Here is an 8,791-nt window from a genome sequence, read left to right on the forward strand (position 1 = left end):
TGAAGCAAGCATAGTATGTACCGATCTTCACGGATTATTAATTACCAGTTAGTAATCCTATGACCAGGAACTATTTAAGTTTAGAGTTATCATCTTTTAGGTCTCACTATTATGATCTCATCATAATCCATAAAAGCTTTACTCTAAACTATGGTATATCTTATTTAAACACTTAAATAGATAGAGCCCGAAATAAAAACACAACAAGTCTTTTATTAATATCAATGAAATCAAAACAGATTACATGAAAAGTTATTCCTAAATCCTAATACATGATTGGACTTAGGACATATTCCTTTCAAATATGCGGCAATGAAACCGAAATATACGATCAAAATATTATACAAATGACAGCACACATATCTCATGAAAATAATTACAATGAATGAAATATTGGGAAGTTAATTAAAGAGTTACTATATTTGTTTACATGGTACAATTAGTGATACAAAATACAATGAATATGGGCTAATTCTTACTTTCCATATTAGAAAATGTAATGATTGGATATGAAAGCCGACATATTAAATATAATATTGGACAATTGATAATATAAATATATTTTTCAATATACATCATTTTTTATGATAAATATATTAATAGATAGGTTAGTAATCAATGGTTATGGAAATTGAAAAATGGACTACATCGGTTGAACTACCGTCAAAAATCGAGAATTTATCGAAATACTAAATTGAAATAATGTCGAACATATTTTTATATTCTTTTTAAAATATATAAGTAAAATAATTATATTTGAGATGTGTAAAATTGCATTTGTACATCCATACTAAGTTATAACATTATTTTGTGTGCATTATTTATTAAAATAATAAGAGTCTTAATCATCTTTACGCATCTCTCTTCTTCTTCCCTTGTCTTTTCAGTATCTATTCGGCAACCGTCTGATTTCTTCATTTAAAATCATCATTCTTCACCAACTCGATGTTGAGTATATTTCTTCTTCCTTTTCTTCTCTTCATAGCCTCAAATCATGGGGAAAAATATCAAGTTGCCCCCTGCATCCGTTCAAAAGTATCAAGTAACCCCCTACTTTCCAATCTGACTCAAGTTTGACACTAGTTACGTCATATTGTTCTAGCCGTTAGAGTCAACTCTTTTTTTAACAGTCAACATGTGATGTGGAAAACAGAATCACTGATTGGTTGAGTTGGCTCCTACCTGGACTAGCAACGGCTATATTATACTTCAGTTCTATATATACATGTATGGGAGCATCTTTACAATTAGGGTTCTTCATTTTATTTCTTCTAAACATTATAATTCTTATGTAAGAGTTTAATTGGTGAAAGTAGTTGCTTCAAAATAGTGTGGAATCGAAAAGCCCTATGGCTTCAATCTCCACATCGTCTATTGGATCTTCCGCTCGATTTATATGCAAATATGGTAAGAAGGCTAGGATGTATACCTCCTGGTCCCTAAATAATCCGGGAAGGAGATTTTATACATGTTGCCAGAAACCGGTAAGTAGTATCTCATTATCTTAGCGAATAATGTCTCATTCGAATGCTTAAATTTTAATAATTTTCATCATGCAGGAGACTAGATGTGATTACTTTGAGTGGTATGATGGTGTGGTCGTTGGAAGACATGGTGAAGTTGTAACTTTCTTGAATAATAGGAGAATATTCTTGGAGGAAAAAATGAGTCTACTTGAAGAGAAGATCATATTTCTGGAATCAAAACTAAGTGAAGAAAAGGAAGAAAAGAGAGTTTTGAAAAGTAAGAAATCGTTGATGAAGAATTCATTGATGACATATTTAATGGTTTGCTTGGTAGTATTTGTGATGGGTTTATTTAAGAAAAATGAGACTGGTGGTGGATGGCTGATGATAATGTAGGATGTGATAATATTTGATGTACACTCTAAAAATATGTATTAATATTTGATGTAGCAACATCCTTGTAACCGTGAAGGTTTTGCATGAATATATTTTAACTAGTTCTAAGTGAGTAAGAACTTAGAAGCAAGAAAATAACATCAATGGTTCCAAAAGATAGCATCATATTATACTTGAACTGAGATGGATATTGTTCACAAGTCAGAAGCAAAAAAAGCAATAAGAAGAAGAAGGTTGAGGTACAAGTTTAATGGTTCCAACCACGTGTGACAAGAAACATAAATACTAACCAACCATGCACATGACAAAAGTTAATGTGGCCAACCATACATGGCTCCATAATATCAAATGTACCCAAAAACTACTAGCATAATCAAGACAACCTTCTTCTTATAGATGCAGCAGTCTTCTCATTGTTTTATCAGTCATCATCAAGATCAACCGGGTCTTCCGGTGTGTTTGTAAACCTGAACTTGGTCTTTAGATACAACCTGTAACTCCTCCTTGGTTCAGGTTCCTCATCCTCATAGTCCCCTTCATCTTCATAATCTCCCTCTTCTATTTTTACTTCACCAGCTTCTTCATCTTTGTCAGCAGCTTGTTGGACTTTATCTTGAGTAGTGTAACACCCCCAGATCCGGGGTCGGGGATCCGGGTTGTCACGGTCTTTCTTTCCACAATATCACTTCACTTAATTAATAATAAATAACCTCATGCTGTGACCCCACACTAACACACACCACAACTCGTTATAGTCTCAGAGATGAAATTGAAATAAGTACAAGTCTTTGAATCCACCATTTAAAAGTTATTACAACCCAAAATGATTACTTGATAAATTTACAGTTAATTGCCATTATCTGCCACAAGTTATAATTATACATAATTGATTCTCAAAAATAGAATGCCTGATCTACCAATAGATCTACCTCTGCAGCTATAGCAGCCACAACATCATCGGGAAGACGCGGGACGCTTCCCACGCGCTTGCGCTGGGTCTGCTGGAGTCTGGCCATCTCTCCTAACTGTTGTTGTGTGATGAAGAAATAAAGCAAGAGTGAGCCTTACAGCTCGCAAGATAATATGTAGTGATAACAATAATACAAGTATCTAAATGGATACTTACTAGAATTCTTTATCATGAGTAAGGTAATTACTTACTGGATATAAGTTTTAAAAGAAGATGAAGTTACCAATTACTTCACTATACTTATACCATTTTTTTTAGAAATCTACTTGAACTACTATTGTTCAAAGTATAATAAGATTCACGAGGTCATCCCATAGATGAGACCACAAATAAAACTTGAAAATATTTGATCTTTGAAATATTTTGAAAAGAGATGAAGTTACGAGATACTTCATTCAATGGATACACCAGTAAAAATGTTTGACCCTGTCAATGCTTCGGCAACCACCCATTAGTAGCCTTTCAATCGAAATGCTACGGGTAGTGTTGCAGAATTATCCAAATGGATGATGAACTCATTACGGGAGTTTACCGCGCCAGGAAGACCACTTACGATGATCAGTCGTAGTAGTACAACCCCACCATTTTCTACATGTAGAGGAGAACCTGTCGGATTTACTTGTCAACCGAACACTGAACTCCTAAGGAATGGACCGCCTTAGCGGAACTTCCAGGCCATTTGGGCCAATATGATAAGGCTGGGCCGGCGCTACTCGACCACTTACGCCACTCCTAGTTCAGATGAAATCCATGACTCTGAAACGTAAAGCTCGTTCCCCCTTTCCCCAAGTAGAAACTTATTGATACGGCTTCACCAAGAAGTCGTATCTAGTTGGAAAGGAAAACTCACCGATATTTCCCAGGCGATGCCTGTTAATGGATTAACTTGTTCCAAGAATTTTACTTCCCGAATATTGGGTAAGTAATCAAAAACTCTTTTACCAAGACAGCAACCTTGTTGCGAATATAAAATACACCACAGAGCCGGATTCCCCAGGTTTTGAGCGAGTATTTAAATCCCCTTAAAAAGGAAGATCTTAAATATAAAAATGAGTTTTGGGATCCGCTCTAACTTTTAAAAATCATTTGAAGACTCGAAAACACTTTAAAGAGTGTTTGGAGTAAAACTGATTTAATGAAGTAAATCAGTCCCCAGTATATTTAGAAAATGTCTGAATATTATTATTTAAATAATATTCCCACAAAGAATTATCTTTATAAAAATAATTGAAGTAGAAGTATTAAAACTTATACTTGAAACGAGTATTAAATAATCAAAGATATACTTATATGAAAGTATTATCTTTATTGGAATAATCGAAAATAAGTTTGATTATTGACACCTTATTCTTTAATAAAATAAAGAATATATTGCAGTAATAAGCGGAGTCATAATACCTCGAATGAATATTATAAATAATATTCCTAAAATAAAGGAGTCATACATCCTCAAATGAATATCCAAGTAATATCCAATAATAATATAAAAGAGTCATAAGCCCTCGAATGAATATTCAGAATAATATTCAATAATAAAATAAAGTTAAAGTTATCGAATAAACCTTATTCGATTAATAGTTTGGAAAACTATAACCATATATATATATAAATATATATATATATATCCATATCCATATATACAAAATCTACTCGGGATCCTCGACTCCCGGTTTTAGAAAATATTTTCACCTTTGGGTCCCTATACTAAGGGTATATGCAAGTTACCGCTATCCTCTAGCATAGGTATTATCAACTGAACCAACAGATATATATATATATGGAAAGAATGCGAAACAGGCATGCATATATATATACCATAGCATCATGCTTCAATATATTGCATCATTTGCTAATTAACCAACATGCATCTATCGCAAGATAATACAAATACATATATTCATCACAACAACAGTTATAACGGGTAGAAAACTTGCCTGAGCGACTTGGGGGTGAGAAAGGCTCGGGACGAGTCTGATAACCTATAAACAACAAGTAAGTTGGAATTAAACCAAAGTCACTTGTAAATCTATACTTTAACTAACTTAGACTCTAACGCTTGTTTTGCGCTCACTGATTTGCTTAAGTCACTCGGGTACCCTCGGCTCCACCATTTTTAATAATTTAACCTTTACGAGTTTTAAAGCGATTCCTTCGCGAGTGTCTTACCAACTGCCTAACACACTCACCATAAATGTTTCATACATTAATTAACCCTTTTTGGTCTTTAACCTATGTTTCAAAGTAAGGCGAGGGAAAAAGTTTCGTTCGCGAAACGCCGTTACTTGAAACGGTCGTTTCTCCTAAACCGTGCATCGGAATCGAACGAACTACATATCAAAACGAAGCTCGTAACATGAGCTATCTAAACATGGCAGTGGTCATAATCTAGCAGGGGGTTCTCGGGTCCTAATGCTATGCACAAAAACAGTCCAAAGAAAATCGGACGTTACGACGGCTATGTTTACGCGATTTCCCAATTTTAACCATTCAAAACCAACCACAAACCAACCTCAAATCCAACATACAACCAACATCCATCCTCATCACATCATAACAACCCCAACCAATTCAATTTAATCATTTATACTTATGCCTAAGCTTAATTTAACCATACTTAAGTTTTTTTAATCAAAACCACAACATTTACCATTCCATTTTACTACCATTCCAAATCCCAAACTCTAAATCACAACAACAAGCTACAATATCATCCTACTAATCAAAATCATCTTATAATACATAGGGATCTAGGGTTTGGAGATGGTATACCTTCCTTGAAGTGGTGGGATGAGCTAGGAAGCCTTAAGAAGCTTTGAGAAGTCTTAGGAAAGCTTGGATCTTCAAGAAAAACAAGAAAACTTCAAGTTAAAAAACTTGAAAACACTATTCATAGTCTTCTTCTTTGATTAAATGAAGAAGATTGAGAAGGAATTAATGGCTTAAACTCATGATATAGTCCTAACTAAGCATGAAGATGATTAGGGAATTATCTTACCAATTTAGGAAGCTTGGATCTTGAGTTTTGAATTGTTCTTGCCTTATGAATAGTAAAAAGCCGAGAGCTTCAAGAACAAAGCCTTGGTTGCTTTTTGATTTTTGATGAAAATGATTTTTTCTTGGCTTGGTTGCTTGGTTTTTGTGCTTGCTTTAGTCAATTACCTTTTTGCCCTTGAATTTGTGTGGTTACAAAGCCACCACACCTCCTTCCTTCCCATGTCATGCCTATGTCATCCTCATGATGTCATCCTCCCTTCCTTGTCCTCTTTCTATTGGTTGGATGACATCATTCCCACTAATCCCTTTGATTAACTTCCTAATCGTTTGCCTAATGACCGCTGATCTGTTATACGGTTCGCTTAACTTTCGTTCTCGTTTATCGTTTGAAGGATCATACCCGGGATCTTATTACTTAGGTTCCCTTAACCTTTCTCAATACATTATATTCCTTTTTATGATCCTCTATTATAATCCTTTAATTTAAATCCTTTTTTATCCTGTTACCTTATACTCAATTCTCTCCGTATCTTGTGGATTTCCGGGAAAAACCAAAGTGTTCGGAATTGGATTCTGACGATCTTTACATACACTTATATACTACATAGAGTACTAATAATATCCCAGAATATCCATAACAGAACCCCTACATAGTGTGGCGTGAAAAGTTTTTTCATTCAGCTAAAACACTATTCACAAGGGTTACAAAAAGTTGAAAAATTTTGGGGTTATTACAGTCTCCCCTCCTTAAAAGGATTCCGTCCCGGAATCAAACAGAAAACAAATGGGGGTACTTTTCTAGCATTGTGCTCTCTAGTTCCCAAGTTGATTCTTCCACATTATGATTCTGCCATAGTACTCTGACTAGTTTGATCACTTTGTTCCGAAGCACCTGCTCCTTCTTATCCATAATCCTTACTGGCTTCTCCACGTAAGTTAGATCTGGCTGCATATCCACCTGCTCGTACTCCACTATGTGCCTGGCATCCCGATGATACCTCCTTAGCATTGACACATGGAACACATTATGAACTTGTTGCAAATTAGGGGGTAGGGCTAGCTCGTAAGCTAACTTTCCAATCCGTCTTAATATCTCAAAAGGTCCAATGTATCTTGGGCTTAGTTTTCCTTTCTTTCCGAACCTCATTAATCCCTTCCAAGGGGATACTTTCAACAGTACTAAGTCCCCTACTTCATATTCCTTGTCCTTTCGGGCTAGGTCTGCATATTTCTTTTGTCTGTCTTGGGCTGCTACAAGTCGCCCTCTGATAAGATCCACTATATCTTTGGTCCTTTGGACCACTTCGGGTCCGAGCATCTTCCGCTCCCCTACTTCATCCCAGTATAAGGGAGATCGACACCTTCTTCCGTACAGGGCCTCATAAGGCGGCATTCCGATGCTAGCATGAAAGCTATTGTTATAAGAAAACTCGATCAACGGCAAGTGATCATCCCAACTTCCTTTAAGGTCTATTGCACAGACTCTCAATATATCCTCTAACGTCTGGATGGTCCTTTCACTCTGTCCATCCGTTTGGGGATGGTACGCGGTACTCATATTTAACTTGGTCCCCGCACATTCCTGAAAGCTCCTCCAAAATCTGGAGTTGAACCTGGGGTCTCGGTCTGAGACAATGGACGCTGGAACTCCATGTCGCGTCACTATTTCCTTAAGGTAAATGTCCACCAGTCTATCGACTGTGTATCTCTCATTGATAGGAATGAAATGAGCTGACTTTGTCAGTCGGTCTATAATTACCCAAATGGCGTCGTGATTGGCTTTCGTCCTTGCAAGCCTACAACAAAATCCATCGCTATCTGTTCCCATTTCCATTCGGGAATCTCCAGGGGTCGCAAAAGTCCACTGGGTCTCTGGTGCTCTGCCTTTACTCTTTGGCAAGTCAAACACTTGATTACCCATTCTGCTACGTCCCTCTTCATGTTGGGCCACCAGTAATATTCCTTCAAATCCCTATACATCTTGGTACTTCCCGGGTGAATGGAATACCTTGAACTATGGCTTTCATCCAAAATCTCATTTTTAAGTTCTTGAACATTCGGAACCCAAATTCGGTAGGAGTACCTCATTATCCCTTTATCATCTTTCTCAGTATGGATCTCCTCTCCAGTCATTGACTTTCTGCCTTCATTCATTATCTTCTCCTGGCACAATCTGATCTTTTCCAATAACTCTGGCTGCATTGAGATCTCAAAAAGCTTTTCAGTTCCGGTTCCGATTACTTTTACTTCTATTTCCATTTTCTCAAAATCCCTTATCAATTCTTCCGAAGTCGTTATCATTCTGAGTCTTTCCTTTCTACTAAGGGCATCATCCACCACATTGGCTTTCCCTGGATGATAGAGAATCTCACAATCATAGTCCTTGATTAGTTCTAACCATCTCCTCTGGCGCATGTTGAGCTCTTTCTGCGTAAATATGTACTTGAGGCTCTTATGGTCTGTGAAAATCTCGCACTTCTCTCCATACAAGTAGTGCCTCCAAATTTTTAAAGCAAATACTATTGCCGCGAGCTCAAGGTCATGAGTAGGATATCTAACCTCGTATTCCTTCAGTTGTCTCGACGCATACGCAATAACTTTACCGTGCTGCATAAGCACACATCCTAATCCTTTGTGCGATGCGTCACTATATATCACAAAATCTCCTTTTCCGTCCGGCAATGCCAATACCGGAGCCGTTATCAACCTTTTCTTTAATTCCTGAAAACTGTTCTCGCATTTCTCCGTCCATTCAAACTTCTCTGTCTTACGAGTAAGTCGTGTCAAAGGGGCTGCGATCTTCGCAAAGTCCTGTACAAATCTACGATAGTAACCGGCCAATCCTATGAAACTCCTTACCTCTGTGGGTGTGGTTGGCCTTTCCCAATTTGAGACCGCCTCTATCTTGGAGGGGTCGACCAATACTCCTTCTTTATTGATCACATGTCCTAAAAACTGTACTTCA

Source organism: Apium graveolens, chromosome 6 (genome assembly GCF_009905375.1).
Source record: "Apium graveolens cultivar Ventura chromosome 6, ASM990537v1, whole genome shotgun sequence".
Taxonomy (NCBI): domain Eukaryota; kingdom Viridiplantae; phylum Streptophyta; class Magnoliopsida; order Apiales; family Apiaceae; genus Apium; species Apium graveolens.